The sequence below is a fragment of the Gorilla gorilla genome, chromosome 13 (assembly GCF_029281585.2).
Source record: "Gorilla gorilla gorilla isolate KB3781 chromosome 13, NHGRI_mGorGor1-v2.1_pri, whole genome shotgun sequence".
NCBI classification, from domain to species: domain Eukaryota; kingdom Metazoa; phylum Chordata; class Mammalia; order Primates; family Hominidae; genus Gorilla; species Gorilla gorilla.
Genome location: NC_073237.2, coordinates 80,600,091 through 80,618,664, shown reverse-complemented (window position 1 = coordinate 80,618,664; position 18,574 = coordinate 80,600,091).

Genomic DNA, 18,574 nt, shown 5'->3' with positions numbered 1-18,574 from the left:
AGAATAACACAAACTGATATAATGTGATTAATAATGTCACACGTTCTCAAGAAGAAATTAAATCCCAACGATGAAGAAAGGTTCCTTACCACATCCGGGAAGAAAAAGAAGGGACCCATAAGGGGTGAAAAAACCTGTACTCAGGCTTCCCCAAACAATACCCAGTGGTAAAAGGCAAAGAGGTTCTAAGAAAAGAGACGACCCAAATTCTAACATACACAGCCAAGTAATCCCGCCAGCATGAATTCAAAGATGGACCTTTCCTAAGGGAAAAGAACAGAAGAAACGCAGCAGCCACACATTACTGGGGAGATGGGAAAGTGGCTCCACAAAACCCAATCAGTCTAAAACCGAATGGAGACACTGTGATGTTAAATGATGTAACACTTGATAGAAAGTGTGGCCCGGGAATTGTACAACTAGACAAGTTCTCCTTATCTAGAATAACGCTAAGAGGAAAATCCCAAAATAAAACACCCATAAATTGTTCTTGAAAAAGTTACTAGGTAATGAAATCCAGCTGATTAAGAGAGGAATCAATATTTGAAAACACACACACACACACACGGAATGGGCCGGGCACCATTCCACCAGAATATAATACGCCTATAATACCAGCACTCTGGAAGGCTGAGGCGGGTAGATTGCTTGAGCCCAGGAGTTTGAGACCAGCCTAGCAACATGGTGAAACCCCTTCTCTACAAAAAATACAAAAATTAGCTCAGTGTGGTGGCACCCGCCTGTGGTCCTTGCACCAGATGGAGGTGCAAGGATCACCTGAGCCCGGGGGGGTTGACGCTGCAATGAGCCATGATTACACCACTGCACTCCAGTCCGGGAGACAGAGCAAGACTCCGTCTCAAACACACACACACACACACACACACACACACACACACACAAAGCAATGCAGCCGGATGTGGAGGCTCACGCCTGTAATCCCAGCACTTTGGGGGGCCAAGGGCGGGTGGATCACCTGAAGTCAGGAGTTCAAGACCAGCTTGGCCAATACAGTGAAACCGCGTCTCTACTAAAAATACAAAAATTAGCAGAGTGTGGAGTGCACCTGTAGTCCCAGCAACTCGGGAAGCTGAGGCAGGAGAATTACTTGAACCTGTGAGGTAGAGGTTGCAGTGAGCCAAGATCATGCCACTGCACTCCAAGCTGGGTGACAGAGTGAGACTCCATCTCAAATAAATAAATAAATAAATGGAGAAGCCTTGCTGTAAGAATCGGTGTTGGGCATTTGTCTGTCTATCTAAACATCTAAGACCAAAGGACTCAAGTAACTCTGGTTACAGAAGAGAATGTAAATAGTCAGCCTTGACCATTTAAAAACAATCGCATGAGTAATGAGACTTCAGAGGAGGCATGAGAAATGAAAGGATGCATATTTCCTGATTTGTCACAGTACAAATTCAACTTCTGCATCCAAAATTGAAAACCAGAATTTTAACAAGCAAAACAATCCCTAATCTTTTCATCATCTCTTTTCTTCTTAATTTTATCAAAATATTTTAGGACCTATTATCACCAGTGGTAAAGAAATATGGGTCTGAATTTCAGCAGTTCCTGCAGTCTCATTTCAGTTCATTTACTTCAGTTAAATTCCAGTAAAACTGAATTTAAAATATTTTTAAATATAGCTTCCATTTTTATAAAAGTGCTTCAGTCTCCTTCGTGGTTTATGAAAAAAAATGCTTTCATTTATATAAAATTATTTCTCTATTTTTTTCTCTATGAGTATGTCCACAAAAACATGAGGAGAGAAAAAAGATTTAGAAATGATGAGCACCTAATATAAATGAGGGTAATTTTAGATCAGGGGTCTGCAAACTACAGCCTGCATACAAAAATCTAGCCCTAATAAAGTTTTATTGAAACACAGCCACGCCTATTTGTTTACATGTTGTCCATGATTGCTTTCACACTACAGCTGCAGAGCTGAGTTGTGACAAGAGACCATCTGGCCTATTTTAGCAAAGACTAAAATATTAACAACCTTGGCCAGTTGTGGTGGCTCACCAAGGCGAGAGGATTGCTTGAGATCCAGAGTTCCACACCATCCTGGGCTACATGGAGAAAGAAACTCTGTCTCTACAAATAAATACAAAAAATTAGCTGGGCATGGTGGCATGCACCTGTGGTCCCAGCTATTTGCAAGGCTGAGGTGGGAGGATCGCTTGAGCCTGTGAGGTCGAGGCTGCAGTGAGCCGTGATCATGCCACTGCACTCCTGCCTGGGCCATAAAGTGAGACCCTGTCTCAAAAAAAGTAAAAATAAAAAAATATTTTATGACCTCTACATGTACAGCAAAACCTTGCAGAACCCTGCACAGAGATGGTGAAATTGGGAGTGGGGTGCTTGTTTTTTGTGTGTTTTACTTTCTTCTTGTTATATTTGCAGAACATTTTTCAGTAAGCATTATAATTTTTAATAAAACAATGAAGCCATTTTTGTATTTTAGAAAGATTACCCTCTACTCACATATTAAGGTACTAGTCTGCTATAGATAAGAAGTTAGGCCAAATGACCTAGCTCACCTAGGCTTCACTCCCTTCTAGAACAAGGCTCTTCCATCAGAGAAGTTCGTGTTCCTCTGAAGCCTCGAGACAGAGCGAACTGGCTGCTGTAGGAATCTGTGCAGGTTTGGCAGGTGCCTGTCGGAAGGAGCCAGTTATGTCACTGGTTTTGGCAAACAATTTGAGAACTCTCCAAATAAGACTATGGATCAGGGAAGGCAGAGGAAGAGGGGGAAAAAAAAAAACTTTCTATTTAGCATTTGCCAGAATTACAACCTTCAGTAAATACCACATAACTCATTAAGAAATTCCTCATTTACTGAAACTAAAATGGAAGCGGCCCAAGAACCAGAAGAAAAGCAAAACGAAGCAGTCCCGCTCATGTGTTTCAAATCTATTTTTCAACTGCATGCTAATTTTTCTGTGCCCAAATAAAGGCCTGTTCTCAAGGACTCAAATTATGAAATGTTTCTGATTCTACACAATCCAAAGAATAGTCAGAGGCTATGAAATTCCATCTGATCCACTTGTGAGAGACCCTGTCACACTGAAGACCCCGAGACAAAAGCAGCAGCCACCCACCCATGACCACCACTTTGAGCCTCTGCCCTTCGGCCTCTGGGCCTCCCCACTCCAAGGAGCTTTCCAGCAAAAAACCTCCCTATTTATGCCACCAAAGCAATCCCAGCATGGGATGAACGCCCACCCCTGCTCTGCCTATCACCTCACCAGGCATACATTAATTAATTAATTATGGAGCATTCCAAGGGCACAGGGGCATCATTCTGCAGGATGAGCTATCAGCCCTTAGAAACCAGGAGAAAGATTAAGACCCATGAATTAAGAGTTTTCATGATTCAAGATGTTTTCTGTCTTGAAATAATTAATAATGTTAATTTTATTCCCTCATTGGGTAAATGTGCTTATTCCAAGAACAGTAAATCTCCGCAACTCCAATAGCAATCAGAATAAAAAGCTTTCCAACAGAAATTTTCTGCTTCCTTTCTGATTAGAAAGCAACTTTATTTTTTAGGGAAAGGCAAAATCTGTATTACCGATCATTTTTATTAAAAATGCTAACTAATCAACTCACTATACCTGAAAACAGAGAACTATGAAAAATTTTTCTTCATGCCTCTTCAGGTTTCTTACACAATCAAAAGGTTTAAAACTCAGGTTTGATAGGTAATAATAATCAAATTATTATTTTTTAAGACAGAGTCTCACTCTGTTGCCCAGGATGGAGTGCAATCGCACAATCTTGGCTCACTGCAATCTCTGCCTCCCAGGTTCAAGCGATTCTCTGGCCTCAGTCTCTTGAGTAGCTGGGATTACAAGTGTGTGCCATCAGGCCCGGCTAATTTTTGTATTCTTACTAGAAACAGGGTTTTGCCATGTTAGCCAGGCTGTTCTCGAACTCCTGACCCTCAGGTGATCCGCCTGCCTCAGCCTCCCAAACTGCTGGGATAACAGGTGTGAGCCACCACGCCCGGCTGTCTTTAAAGAAAATTTTTTTTTCACTCTGTCCTTCTGGTCTGAAATAAGTTAGTTGAACATTCAACACAAGTCGAAGTTGTCTATGAAAAATGCTTATAAATTCTTACGAATCAAAAAGAAGATATTTCTGAAGATTTTTTGCTCAAATATTGCTGTTCCTTCCTATTTCATTATCAGTCATCCAGATTTTCAGCAAAATCAAGGCTATTCTCCCAAATGCACGTAATATTGTTTTGCACTGCCTTACCACCCATCACAATCTCACAAAATCCCGTTTTCATTTATTGTATTTATTTTTTTAAGACAGGGTCTGGCACCGTCGCCCAGGCTGGAGTACAGTGGCACGATCTTGGCTCACTATAGCCTCTGTCTCCCCAGCTCAAGTGATCTTCCTGCCTCAGCTTCCCTGAGTAGCTGGAACTACAGGCATGTGTCATGGCGCCCAGCTAATATTTGTATTTTTAGTAGAGACAGGTTTTCACCATGTTGCCCAGGCCGGTCTCAAATTCCTGAGCACAGGCCATCCACCCACCTAGCCTCCCAAAATACTCGGATTACCGATGTGAGCTACCTCAACCAGCTAAAAACTCTTCTTAAAAAAAAAAAAAAAGAAAACCACCACCCCGACCACATGGCAATTAGTTTTTTTTGTTTTTTTTGTTTTTTGTTTGTTTTTTTTTTTTGAGACGGAGTCTCCCTCTTGTCGCCCAGATTGGAGTGCAGTGGTGCAATAACGGCTCACTGCAACCTCTGCCCCCCTGGTTCAAGCGATTCTCCTGCCTCAGCCTCTCCAGTAGCTGGAATTACAGGCCTGCACCCCAACCCCGGACTAATTTTTGGGTTTTTAGTAGAGACGAGGTTTAACCATGTTGGCCTGGCTGGTCTCGAATTCCTGACCTCAATTGATTCACCCACCTCAGTCTCCCACAGTGCTGAGATTGTGTCCGGAATTGGTGGGTTCTTGGTCTCACTGACTTCAAGAATGGAGCCGCCGACCCTCGCGGTGAGTGTTACAGTTCTTAAAGGCAACGTGTCGAGTTTGTTCCTTCTGACGTTCGGATGTGTTCCGAGTTTCCTTCCTTCAGTGTGGGTTCGTGGTCTCGCTGGCTTCAGGAGTGAAGCTGCAGACCTTCGTGGTCAGTGTTACAGCTCACAAAAGCAGCGTGGACCCAAAGAGTTAGTAGCAGCAAGATTTACTGCAAACGGCAAAAGAACAAAACTCCCTCCCTGTGAAACAGGACTCCAGCGAGTTGCCGCTGCTGGCTCGGGCAGCCTGCTTTTATTCTTACGTGGCCCCACCCACATCCTGCTGATTGGTCCATCTTACAGAGAACCAATTGGTCTGTTTTACAGAGAGCTGATTGATCCCAAAGAGTTAGTAGCAGCAAGATTGACTGCAAAGGGCAAAAGAACAAAACTCCCACCCTGTCAAACAGAACTCCACGGAGTTGCCGCCACTGGCTCGGGCAGCCTGCTTTTATTTGCTTATCTGGCCCCACCCACATCCTGCTGATTGGTCCATTTTACAGAGAGCCGATTGGTCTCTCTTACAGACAGCTGATTGGTCCGTTTTTGACAGGGTGCTGATTGGTGCATTTACAATCCCTTAGCTAGACATACAGATTCTCAAAGTCCCCACCAGATCGGCTAGACACAGAGCACTGATTGGTGCATTTACAAACCTGGAGTTAGACACGGGGTGCGGATTGGTGCATTTACAAACCTTGAGCTAGACACAGAGTGCTGATTGGTGTATTCACAATCCCTAAGCTAGACGTAAAGATTCTTCAAGTCCCCACTAGACTCAGGAGCCCAGCTGGCTTCACCCAGTGGGTCCTGCACGGGGCGGCAGGTGGAGCTGCCTGCCAGTCCTGTACCTTGCACCCGCACTCCTCAGCCCTTGGGCGGTAGATGGGACTGGGCGCCATGGAGCACGGAGTGGCGCTCGTCAGGGAGACTCCGGCGGCACAGGAGCCCACGGCGGGGGTGGGGGGAGGCTCAGGCATGGCGGGCTGCAGGTCCCGAGCCCCGCCCCGCGGGGAGGCAGCTAAGGCCCGGCGAGAAATCGAGCGCAGCGCTGCTGGGACGGCCCTGCTGGGGGACCCTGCGCACCCTCCGCAGCTGCTGGCCCAGGTGCTAAGCCCCTCACTGCCGGGGTCGGCGGGCCGGCCGGCGGTTCCGAGTATGGGGCCCGCCAAGCCCACGCCCGCCTGAAACTCTAGCTGGCCCGCAAGCGCCGCACACAGCCCGGGTTCCCGCCCGTGCCTCTCCCTCCACACCTCCCCGCAAGCTGAGGGAGCCGGCTCCGGCCTCAGCCATCTCAGGAAGGGGCTCCCACAGTGCAGCGGCGGGCTGAAGGGCTCCTCGAGCGCCGCCAGAATGGGCGCCCAGGCAGAGGAGGCGCCGAGAGGGAGCGAGGGCTGCCAGCAGGCTGTCACCTCTCAGGATTACAGGCTTAAGCTGCCACACCTGGCCGGCAAATAATCTTTGTAAAGAAAAAACAGAAAACTCTTAGACATATTTCTTTCTTTTTTTTTTTAATTGAGACAGTCTCACTCTGTTGCCCAGGTTGGAGTGCGGTGGTACAATCTCGGCTCACTACAACCTCCGCCCCCGGGTTCAAGGGATTCTCCTTCTTCAGCCTCCCCAGTAGCTGGAATTGCAGGTGCCCGCCACCACGCCCAGCTAATTTTTGTATTTTTAGTAGAGACAGGGTTTCACCATGTTGGCCAGACTAGTCTTGAACTCCTGACCTCAGGTGATCTGCCTGCCTCAGCTTCCCAAAGTGCTGGGATGGGATTACAAGCATGAGCCACTACGCCCGGCCCCCAGTTCCTTTTTTGCCCTTCCATCTGGTACTATGTGAGGACATTGAGAGGCACAGCATGAAGAATGGGATCTCGGCAGACACCGAATCTGCCATTGCCTTGATCTTGGCCTTCCCAGCTTCTAGAACTGTGAGAAAATAAATTTCTGTTTTTTATAAATTACCCAGTGTTGGGTATTTTGTTATAGCAGAACAAATGAACAAAGACATACACTGAACATTTTGAATGATATGTTGTAGAGACTCTTGATTTTGTTTTTCTCTAAAAACTGTGATTTTTTTCTGATAAGCAGTTAAATTACTAACATGTCATATTGATCCTGTCAAGCCTTGGGATTTGGCTTTCTTAAGGCAGGTCTATTTCATCTTTGCTCTCAGCCCTACAGCATGTCCCTTATTCCTAGGACATAGTGATTTCCCCTAAGGTGAGTGTTGTTTTGGGTCTCAAATGTTCCGCTCTACTTTAGTTGAATCAGAACTCCAACATCTCCTTAACAGATCAAACTTCTAAAATCACTGTTTACCTCTCAGTCCCCTAGAAGCTGTTCTCAGCTAGACTTTGCAGAGTCTCAGTCAATAAATATGCAACTAAAGATCTTGCCAAGGACCTGAAGGAAGCTCCTATACAGATTTCTGATTGTTTCTCTTCAATTGCCTTCTCTCTGGTATCAGACCTGCAAGTTCAAGCAGTCTTAGCTACCCTCACTTTCTGTCTTCATTTTCTCCACCAGGCAAGACTTCAACTATCTGGTTGGGCTCCATTTCCCTACAGTTTGGAAAATGTCTCAAGCAAAAAGTCAGTATTGGTTAGGCATGGTGGCTCATGCCTGTAATCCCAGCACTTTGAGAGGCTGAGGCAACATGGTGAGATCCCATCGCTACAAAAAAGAAAAGATTAGCGGGGCATGGTGGCTCATGTCTGCAGTCTCAGCTACTCAGGAGGCTGAGGTAGGAGGATCACTTAAGTCCAGGAAGTCGAGGCTTCAGTGAGCCATGATCGCACCACTGCGCTACAGACTGGGTGACAGAGCAAGACCCTGTCTCAAAAAAACAAAATACAGGCCGGGCATGGCGGCTCATGTCTGTAATCCCAGCGCTTTGGGAGGCGAAGGTGGTTGGATCACCCGAGGTCAAGAGTTCGAGACCACCCTGACCAACCATGGTCAACATGGTGAAGTCTCATCTCTACTAAAAATTAGCTGGGCGTGGTGATGTGCACCTGTAATCCCAGCTACTCGGGAGGCTGAGACAGGAGAATCGCTTGAAACTGGGAAGCAAAGGTTGCAGTGAGCTAAGATCACACCATTGCACTCCAGCCTGGGAGCAGAAGGAGACTCCATCTCAAAAAAAAAAAAAAAAAAAAAAAAGGCAGCATGAAAATGGACCTCACTTTGTGTGCTTTCCTTCAAGAATTGCAGTCCTGTGATGTCTACTGTCCAATGCCTAACAATACATGTTCATATATTTTGCCCAGCTTTATAATGCTAATAGCATAAAAATAAACCTGTTGCTCTGTCTTGACAAAGATTGAAAGTACTTTATAGGGCCAGGCCCATTGGCTCACGCCTGTAATCCCAGCACTTTGGGAGGACGAGGAGGGCGGATCGCCTGACATTGGGAGTTCGAGACCAGCCTGACCAACATGGAGAAACCCCATCTCTACTAAAAATACAAAATTAGCCAGGCATGGTGGCACACACCTGTAATCCCAGCTACTCAGGAGGCTGAGGCAGGAGAATCGCTTGAACCCAGGAGGCAGAGGTTGCGGTCAGCCAAGATCGCACCATTGCACTCCAGCCTGGGCAACAGAGTGAAACTCTGCCAAAAAAAAAAGAAAGAAAGAAAGAAACAAACAAAGAAAAGAAAGAGCTTTGTATTTTAACACTTCAGTAATTTTCACTTTTCTAGAATAACAAAGACCTCTAACGCAAAAGTCATCAAACACCAGTTTAAAATAAGTTCTAAATTGGGAATGAGAAGACCAGGTTACTCCATGAGTTCTTTTACTGCCTAGTTGTCATTTAAGCTCCCTGATCCTCAGTATTCAACTCTGTAAAAACAACAAGCTGAGCTACACGATCACTGATGTCTCTTTTAGCTCTAGTGTAATACAATTCTTCTATTCCCATTACGTACATTAGATTAATGGGTTGTACTACTTCAGGAATCAAATCAGCGGTTCCTCATTAAGGCAAATGTTTTTTTTTGTTTGTTTGTTTTTGTTTGTTTGTTTTGTTTTTTTTTTAGAGACAGTCTCACTCTGTCGCCCAGGCTGGTGTGCAGTGGCATGATCTCAATTCAATGCAACCTCCACCTCCCAGGCTCAAGCAATTCTATGCTTCTCCCAAGTAGATGGGACTACAGGTGTGCACTGCCACACCCAGGTAATTTTTGTATTTTTAGTAGAGATGGGGTTTCACCATGTTATCCAGACTGGTCTCGAACTCTTGAGAACTCTCGAACTCTCGAACTCTGGCCTCAAGTGACCCAACCGCCTCAGCCTCCCAAAGTGCTGGGATTCAAAGCCTGAGCCATCATGCCTGGCCAGGCAAGTGGTTTCTAAAGTTCTCAGTTCCAACAGCCTATTGAGAAACTGTTGAGCCTCCAAGCTCTCTGGAAGTCCTCTCTGATGCTTGAACAATGGTGCATGGAGGTACAGGTTGGTACAGAGGGTGAGAGCCTGTGAGCAAGATAGAGGAGCATGGGTGGTGGACCAAGTAAGACTTCAAAGCCCAACTCACCCAGCTTCCAAACTCACAGTGAGTTCCTATCACTTCTGAATCTGTTGCCTCATCTGTGAAATGGCTAAAATGATCCTGCCTTGCAGGGGTATTCTGGGGGTCAAATGAGATAATGCATGAGTTTGGGGTAAACCTGAAAGACTTTTTTTCACTGATATTTAAAGATGCATAGGAAGTCCCTTAGTGGCCTCTGAGACATGGCGACTCATACATTAAGGTTTCAAAAGTCTTCCTCACCACCTAATCTCCACCATCTCTGCTACAGGGATGGGGAGCAGTCGGTGTTCAGCAGAAACCCCCAAGGTGGCACCTTGTCACCTATCCCCTTCCTTAAGAAGTAACCAGATTGTCATGTGAGACCAAAAAGAAGAGAAGAGTTGGATCAATTAACACTATGTCAAGAAGGAAGCGGAATAAGTCTATTGGATTTTGAGGAACACAGCTGGGGTCAGGGGCATGCACCTGTAGTCTCAGCTACTCAGGAGGTTGGGGCAGGAGGATCTTCTGAGCCCAGGAGTTCAACACCAACCTGGACGTCACAGTGAGCCTCTTTAAAAAGGAATAAAATAAAATAAAGATATTGAGGAATGCAAAAGAAAACATCTCAATCCTGGTCTCTTCAATCTGTCTGCCTACCCACCCAGTGTATTCTCAGAACTAAAGAGATCCAGGGCTTTGGATCCCAGGGGGAGGTCCCCTGAGCCACTTATGAGGACTGGCCCCAGAGGAGAATGACTCAGAACTCCAGAAAACGCACTGAGGAGCACCCTGGACTGAGTGAGTGTGTGGAGAATTGCCTTTCTTTGAAGGCCCCAACTTTCTGGACTGGGTCATAGGGCAAAGACCACGGGGTCCAATGGATGGAGGACAATTTGTGTTCATCGGCGCCCTCAAGTGGCGGTGATGAGCAGCTGCAGAGCTGCGGACCAACACTTAGTTTTTTTTTCCCTACTTGAAAATTGAACTTTGGAGAAATTTCCTTTTAGACTGCAAAAGATTCAAAAGGTTCACAGATGATCCTTAAAGGAGAGAGGACCGACCCCAAAAGTGTGATAATGAGCTTTTTGCCAATCTAGTGGATGGCGTGTTGTAGATAAGTTCATACTTACTACATGCATGAAGACCAGGGCTCAACACATGGTAAATACTTAATTAATCATCATTATGAATAAATGAGAGCTTAATCAAATAAAGATTAAGGTATATATGATGGGGACATGACTTCTTAGTTAAAATGCTGTCGACTAAAATGCAAGCTCCAAAAGGGTAGAATTGGACCAGGCGCAGTGACTCAGGCCTGTAATCCCAGCACTTTGGGAGGCCAAGGCCAATGGATCACTTGAGGTCAGGAGTTCAAGACCAGCCACATGGTGAAACCCCGTCTCTACTAAAAATACAAAAATTAGCCGGGTGTGGTGGTGGGTGCCTGTAATCCCAGCTACTCAGGAGGCTGAGGCAGGAGAATCACTTGATCCCAGGAGGCAGAGGTTGCAGTGAGCCAAAATCGCATCACTGTACTCCAGCCTGGGCTACAGAGTGAGACTCAGTCTCAAAAAAATAAATAAATAAAAGGTAGAATTTTTGTTTGTTTTGTCCACTGCTATACTGCCAGCATTTAGAACGGTGCCTGGCATGCTCAACTTGATGAATATTTGTTTAATTGAATGTTAAATGAACGGGGTGGAGGACGAAGTCCAGGCCTCTTGTACCATGCCACACAGCTGTGTCTCAGGCCCTTTACTGTCCAATGTATTTACCACCAGCATGAAGAAAGACTGGGAAGGCTTGTTTGCCAAACCGGCCAAAACACCAAGCAGGGAGAAATAGTCACTATGCTGGATGACTTGTAATATGGTTTGGCTGTGTCCCCACCCAAATCTCATCTTGAATTGTAGTTCCCATAATCCCCACCTGTCATGGGAGGGACCAGTGGGAGGTAATAGCATGGTTACCCCCACACTGTTTTTCTCATAGTCAGTGAGTTCTCATGAGATCTGATGGTTTTATAAGGGGCTTTTCCCCCTTTGCCCAGCACTTCTCTCTCTCCTGCCACAATGAGAAGAAGGACGTGTTTGCTTCCCCTTCTGTCATGATTGTAAGTTTCCTGAGGCCTCCCCAGCCATGCCGAACTGTGAGTCAATTAAACCTCTTTCCTTTATAAATTACCCAGTCTTGGGTATTTCTTCACAGTAGTGTGAGAATGGACTAATACAACTTCTATCAGGATCCAAACAAAAAGAACTCAAACTAGAAAACTGGGCTGAAACCAACAAGATAAAATGTAATTCATACAAATTCCCACATACACAATGAAAGAATATCAAATGTGCAATTTCAGGATGGAGAAGGCCTGCTTTGTAGCAGTCCCTGATGAAAGGCCTGGAAGGCCGGCAGCCAGGCCTGTATTAACAACACTTGACACAGCTGTGAAAAATCCTTACACGGTGGCAGATACCTTCTTTGGAAGAGGGTGTCCAGAATAGGGACAAAGTGGCAGGACAGCTCTCCAGTGCTGCCTGTAGAATGTCACATTCATCTGGGGTGTCACAGGGCTCGGGCCCAGAAATGAAGGGAGGGACACTAAAAATTGCTGTGGAGAAGAGATTAATGGAGGGACATGACTTAATGTTGTCTTCAGCTATGTATAGGGCTGGGCACGATGGCTTACAACAATAATTCCAGCACTTTGGGAGGCCAAGGTGAGAGGATCACTTGAGCCCCAGAGTTTGACACCAGCCTGGGAAACATAGTGAGACCCCATCTCTCCTAAAAATAAAATAATTAGCCCAGCATGGTAGCACTTGCCTGTAGTCCCAGCTACTAGGGAGGCTGAGGCAAGAAGATCACTTGAGTCTCAAAGGTCAAGGCTGCAGTGAGCTGCATTTGTGCCACTGCACTCCAGTCTGGGCAACAGAGTGAGAAGACCCTGTCTCAAAAAACGTGTGTGTGTGTGTGTGTGTGTGTGTGTGTGTGTGTGGTGTGTATGTAACTGCCCTTGGTTCTGGGCACACCCAAAATACAAGTCTAGAACTGTACTATACGGAAATTATGAGGAAGCTTTAAAAGAGCTTTCCAGGCCGGGTGTGGTGGCTTACACCTGTAATCCCAGCACTTTGGGAGGCTGAGGCGGGCAGATCACTTGAGGTCAGGAGTTGGAGACCAGCCTGGCCAACATGGCCAAATCCCGTCTCTACTAAAAATACAAAAATTAGCCAGGAGTGGTGGCGCATGCCTATAATCCCAGCTACTTGGGAGGCTGAGGCAGGAGAATTACTTGAACCTGGGAGGTGGAGGTTGCAGTGAGCCAAGATTACACCACTGCACTCCAGCCTGGGAGACAAAGTGAGACTCCATCTCAAAAAAAAAAAAAAAAAAAAAAAAAAAGAGAACTTTCCAATTACCTAGAACTGTTCAGAAATAGTATTAGCTGTGTTAGAAAATTATGGTTCCTTCTCTTTCAAAAAAAAAAAAAAAGAGAGAGGAGAATGAGAATTTCTATTTATTAAGTGCCTGCTGTATACAGTGCCAGACCAGAAAATGCATATCATCTCCTTTCTTCTTTCTTCCTGCACATATTATTAATACAGAATTCTTACATCCAAAACTATCTGTATCCATATCCATAGATGGGTGGTTAATTAGAAAAAAAAGTTAAGGCAAGGAATCATAAAAGATTATACATACATACCTTAAATATTTAACATAACCCGCCGGAATGCGTTTTTTTCAACCTTGACATAGAACCAAGTCCTGTCTTTCAGAATTGCCCTACTAATTGGAGTCTGCGTGGTCTCCTTTCATAAACTCCAACCATGATTTCCAGTTTCCATTTTTTGTTTGTTTTGTTTTTTGTTTTTTGTTTGTTTGTTTTTGAGACAGATTCTCACTCTGTCCCCAGGCTGGAGTGCAGTGGCAGGATCTCAGCTCACTGCAACCTCTGCCTCCTGGGTTCAAGCGATTCTCGTGCCTCAACCTTCTGAGTAGCTGGGACTACAGGTGAGAGTTACCATACCTGGCTAATTTTTGTATTTTTAGCAGAGACAGGGTTTCCTCATGTTGGCCAGGCTGGTCTTGAGCTCCTGACCTCAGGTGATCCACCCACTGTGGCCTCCCAAAGTGCTGGGATTACAGGCATGAGCCGCCACACCCAGCTATTTCCATTTCTTTAAAGTGGAGCAAGAACTTAAACTCTGTTATGCAGCAATCTGAGAGGAGACTTTTACCTGGCTTTTATTGTTTTTCGCAGGCCTCTACAATCATCTCTTAATTTAAAAGCCAGTTTCTTATCAGCTCACAAACTTCAAGCCTTTACATTGCATTTAATCATTTCAGAGAAAGTAGAGACAACTCCATTCTTATGGCATTCATATTTCCTCAATTTACATAATGTTTGATTAAATTATATGATTCTATTATTTGGTAGAGCTGGCCTGGGCAGGCCTGGGAGAGAACATGACTGTGGCTTGGCTCCCTCTCAGCTGCTGGACAAGCCCTTGCGTAGTTCCCACAGTGCCTCCTACCAACCCTGTGCTGCAAGCCACAGGCACCCATCAGCTCACAGGGTGGATGGCAAGCGAGTCAAGCTGCAGGGATGGTTCCATGGAAATCTGTTGAGAGCCTCCGCTCTACCTGTCAATGCTAGAGTGTTCTGACCTTGGAGAAGTTAAGTGATTCACCAAGGGTCAGGTGGCTAACGATCCTCTCTACTCCAAACCTACTCTTTCTCCACTGGGCCACTGGAGAGTCTGAGTAAATGCTGTAACCACTCGATGGGTTCTTCCTACCTGCTGCACAGAAAAAAATCAACCCACTGAGACAACAGCATTGCAGTAGAGAGAGTTTAATTGACACAAGGCCAGCTCACGCAGGAGAACTGGAGTTATCACTCAAATCAGTCTCCCTGAAGGCTTGGAAGTTAGGAGCTTTATGAACAATTTGATGGGCAGGGGCTTGGGAATGGGTGCTGCTGATTGGTGGGGATGCAATCATGGGGGTGTGGAAAATGGTCCTTGTGTGCTGAATCTGCCTCTGGGTGGGGCCACAGGATCAGCTGAGTCATGAGTCATGAGTCCAGGTGGGGTCAGTCTGAAAGATATCTTGAAAGATCAGGCCGGGTTCAGTGGCTTACACCTGTAATCTCAGCCCTTTGGGAGGCCAAAGTGGGCAGATCACCTGAGGTCCAGAGTTAAAGAAGAGCCTAGCCAACATGGTGAAACCCTGTATCTACTAAAAATACAAAAATTAGCTGGGCGTGGTGGCAGGTGCCTGTAATCCCAGCTACTCGGGAGGCTGAGGCAGGAGAATCACTTGAACTCAGGAGGCAGAAGTTGCAGTGAGCTGAGATTGAGCCATTGCACTCCAGCCTGGGCGACTCCGCCTCAAAAAAAAAAAAAAAAAAAAACCAATCTTAGGTTCTACAGTGGTGATGTTATCTACAGGAACAATTGGGAAAGTCATAAATCTTGTGACCTCTGGCCACATGACCCTTGAGCAGCAAGGTATTATAGAAATTATGCCCTTCTTATCAGAACTCAGGCCTCTCATAATCCTAACATTGTGGACTTTTGTTAGTTTTACAAAGGCGATTTAGTTTGTAGAAGGGATATTATCATCTCTGCTTTAAGGTTAAACTATAAACTAAATTCTTCCCAAAGTTAGCTTGGCGTACGCTCATGAATGACCAAGGACAGCTTGGAGGTCAGAAGTAAGATGGAGTCAACTGTATCAGATTTCTTTTTTTTTTCCTTTTGAAACAGAGTCTCGCTCTTGTTGCCCAGGCTGGAGTGCAATGGCATGATCTCAGCTCACTGCAACATCCGCCTCCCAGGTTCAAGCAATTCTCCTGCCTCAGCCTCCTGAGTAGCTGGGATTCCAGGCATGCACCACCACACCCGGCAAATTTTGTATTTTTAGTAGAGATGGGGTTTCTCCATGTTGGTCAGGCTGGTCTCAAACTCCCAACCTCAGGTGATCCACCCACCTCAGCCTCCCAAAGTGCTGGGATTACAGGTGTGAGCCATCGCGCCTGGCCTTAGATTTCTTACCGTCATAATTTTGCAAGAGCAATTTCAATACCAAATGTACAGTAGTCCTGATCCTGTCAAAGGACTCCAGTACTGAGGAAAGGGTGAGCTGAATGATCTCCAAGGCCCCTCTAACTCAGAACCTGTGAGGATCTCAACTTCACTTTTCTGCAGGGCTCTGTGTGTGTTTGAGGCTAAAAAGTTGTGCTATGTTTTAAATGTCCAACCCCTTCAATGCATCTTTGCAAATGCATGGATTGGGAGACATTAGGAGATAACCTCAGAAGCCTAGACCTCAAATCAAATGTCAAAAGACATTTTTGAGCTAATTCTGGAGGAATTTGAGTATGGGTCAGAATTATATGATATTGAGAAGTTATTTATTTTCTTTTTTAAAAAACAATTTTACCATCCTGGCTAACACGGTGAAACCCCGTCTCTACTAAAAATACAAAAAAAAAATTAGCTGGGCGTGGTGGCGGGCGCCTGTAGTCCCAGCTACTCGGGAGGCTGAGGCAGGAGAATGGCGTGAACCCGGGAGGTGGAACTTGCAGTGAGCCGAGATCGCGCCACTGCACTCCAGCCTGGGCGACAAAGCAAGACTCCGTCTCAAAAAAAAAAAAAAAAAAAAAAAAAAACAATTTTAATATTTTTTTAATATTTTTAAAAATATCTTTATTGAGATGGGGTTTTACTATGTTGCCCAGGCTGGTCTTGAACTCCTGGGCTTAAGAAATCCTCCAGCCTCAGCCTCCCAAAATCCTGGGATTGCAGGTATGAGCCACCATGCCCGGCCTGAGAAGTTATTATTAACATGTAATAAAGGCACAGAAGAAATGCCCCATGTAGGCGGAAATGACTAGAAACCTGGATATTTGCCTTTTTCAAGCAAAAACTTCAGCAAAGACAAAGACAAAAAATGAAAGTATGATAATTTTTCTATAGCAAAATCTTCTTTTCTCCCCCTTGGCATGTGAATAAGAGCTATGTGGCAAAATCTTGATAATTGTTGAATCTAAGTAGTGGATAAATAAGGATTCATTATACTGTTCTCTTTACTTTTGCATATATTTACATTTTTCAATAATAAGAAGAGTTTCGAGTTTACATCTGTGTCCACCCCCCATGGTTATGACATTAGGGTCAAAAGCACCTTCGGAGCCCTCACCCTCACTCCGCATGGGTGGTAAAGGCTGGACTGGAAGGACGGGCCTTACCGGGCACAGCATCTGCTTCCTGGCCCGGGAAAAGCCAGCAACATCTTGAGGAAATAAATGCATACAAAGATCAACAGCTTGAAGGGGTGGATTTCAGGGCCCGTGTGCTTCACAGTGAGTCATCACTTCCACAGTCACAATTTCTCACTTAGAAGGAATCCAAAAAAGCACCCCTAACCATTGGATTCCAAACTTCATTGGGTTCTTCTGGGGTTTATTAAACCCACAGATTCCGGGGCTCCCAACTAGACCCATAGAATAGACTGAGCAGTGGCGGGGCCCCGGAATCTGTGTTAATTTATTTCTCTGGTGATTCTGGGACAGCCCTGAACTGAGGGCCTGGGAGCCTCTGAAGTGGATCAACGTCCCAATCCCACAAAGGAGAACGTGGCCCAGAAGGGCTTTGTAACCGGCCGAAGGTGACATCCCTGCGGCTTCCTCTGTCACTTTTCACAGCCATGCCCTCCCTGAGAGACCCCTCAGAAAGAGTGGGCCCCTGGAAACGCGCCAGCACGGGAAAGAAGACCCAAACACTCTCCATGAATGCACGCCCCGTCCTTGGCCTGGGGGACTCGCAGCACCCCTGAGCACCCGTGCCTGGCGGATGCAGCCACGCTCCTTGCCTTCAGGTCCCTCACACGGTGTCAGGCCCAAAGCAGCCCAGCTTCTGCCTCTGATCCGGCCTCTGTGATATTGACCCCCTGTCTCCTGCTAAGCAGCTCTTAGATGGGAGATGTTCTAATGGGAAAGAAGACAGGGAGGAGCCAGAGGATATCTGTTACAGCCATTACTTTCCACTCAGGATCCTATTTTGCATCTTCACTCGAGGCCTATAAATTGAACCTTGAGGGCGGGTCCCAGAAATCCGCAGCGAGAAATTCATAAAACCGGGTCGGGTTGCCTTGGGCCAATTAAAGTGAAACACTGCCACCAAGTGGCCATTCTAGGTCATCACAGGCTGCCAGCTCCTTCCAGAGCACCTGCCTCTCTGCCAGAGACAAACAGCATGACAGAGCAGGTGGGCATGCCCTTCCCTTCTTTTTCTTAAAATTATTTTACTTATATTAATAGAAATACATTCACATGGTATAAAACGCATAAGGTCCAAAGTGGTCCTGGTGGTTGCCTCCAGAGCTAATGTAGATCCAGCTGAATGCCTCGTTAGGGGTCTCCATTAGGTCTTTAACCCTGTTATGCCTGCCATCTCACCAGTATCGTCTGTTGCTCCTTGTCCATAGGGGTTCTGTTCCCAAGTGCCCAGTGCTAACCTGCCTCTTAGCGTTTACTACAAATCTGGGTTGATTCAGCAACACCAAAGACCTGAGGCTAAATAAATTCTGCAACTCCTACCAGCCTTCCTGGTTCTGAACAACCCTGAGTAACCACCCATGGGTAGAGTGATAATCAAATGAGCCTCAGTTATCCTGAGAGCCCAGATAAGCAAAACTGTTACAATCCTGAAATGGGTGGTCAAGGGAGCTAATAGAATCTCCTTTCAAGATCTTTGCAATTGGATTAAGTTACAGAAGTATGCCATGTATAACAGTGAATCTCTAATGCCATAAAAGACAAAGCAAAATTAATTAATATGGGAGCCTGAGGACTGCCTTGCATTTGAAACTCACTTTCCAATGTACGTTGTTTGTGTTTTGCTATGACTATTTAATTCATTCATATAAGGTGTGTATATTTTACACCTACTTAGGTGAGCCACATGTGCCACACTTGCTACTGCTCTTAACATAAT